Below are 1,043 nucleotides of genomic sequence, written 5' to 3' on the forward strand. Positions count from 1 at the left end.
ATATATATATATATATATATATATATATATATATATAATTCATTTAAAATATAGAGATGCCTATAATAGGACATCTCACCCGCTAGAAAGAGCAGCAAAAAACTCTATACCACAAAAATAGGGATAATTTCGAAAGAGAATGAAAAATAAAAACATTTTTACCAGTCTATATATATACATATATATGCGCAGGAATTCGGTATATAAATAAACTCTGGAGTTATTTATTTTATGGAGATCTTTGCCAACTCAACCACTTCTTGAATGTTTTTGGTTTGACTGCAAATTCTATTCACATTTTTGTAGTACTAGTAGTAATTTCAAATTTTGGCACAAGGCCAGCAATTTAGGGAGAGTCAGCCAGTCGATTACATCGACTCCAGTGTTCAACTGGTACTTTATTCTATCGACCCCGGCGTAAAGACGGACGAAATGCTGCTGAGCATTTTGTCCGGCGTGCTAACGATTCTGCAAGATCGCTGCCGAAATAATAAATGATGGTTTCAAATTTTGTCAGAAGGCCAGCAATTTTTGGTGGAGGGGGTAAGTCGATAACATCGATCCCCGGTGCCCAATAATAATAATAATGTTGCTGCTTAATTCTGGGTCCGATCTGATTGAGCAGATCTAAAATTAAATGTTTCAAACATTAAGTTTTTACAAAGTATATTGTATTTTTCCTACGTGCACACATTTCCTAGAGGACGAAAGCGGAGATTCAGCAGTTATTTCTAGCAGATCTGAGTGTCTCAGTGCGTAACAGCTCTCTTCTTCAGTGTAATTCTATATATATGTATATATATGCATATATATGTATATATAGACACACATACAGACATCTCAAAATTAAAGACACTCCTATATATATATCGTATACACATACATATATGTGTGTATATGAGTGTCTATTTACTTTTGAGGTGTTTGTGTGATAAGTATGTACATACATACATATTGGTGCGAGTGTATGTCTACTTAAGAAATGTATGCATAAATATATATATATATATATATATATATATATATATATATATATATATATA

At 32.1% G+C, this 1,043-nt stretch overlaps 1 protein-coding gene across 1 annotated transcript in view; it reads right to left on the minus strand.

The window, feature by feature from the left end:
• Positions 1–1,043, minus strand: part of LOC106877881 (NEDD8-conjugating enzyme UBE2F) — a 9,453-nt gene that overhangs the window by 7,948 nt on the left and 462 nt on the right. The gene's annotated exons all lie outside the window — the stretch shown is intronic.

This window comes from Octopus bimaculoides, chromosome 21, assembly GCF_001194135.2.
Source record: "Octopus bimaculoides isolate UCB-OBI-ISO-001 chromosome 21, ASM119413v2, whole genome shotgun sequence".
Lineage (NCBI taxonomy): Eukaryota > Metazoa > Mollusca > Cephalopoda > Octopoda > Octopodidae > Octopus > Octopus bimaculoides.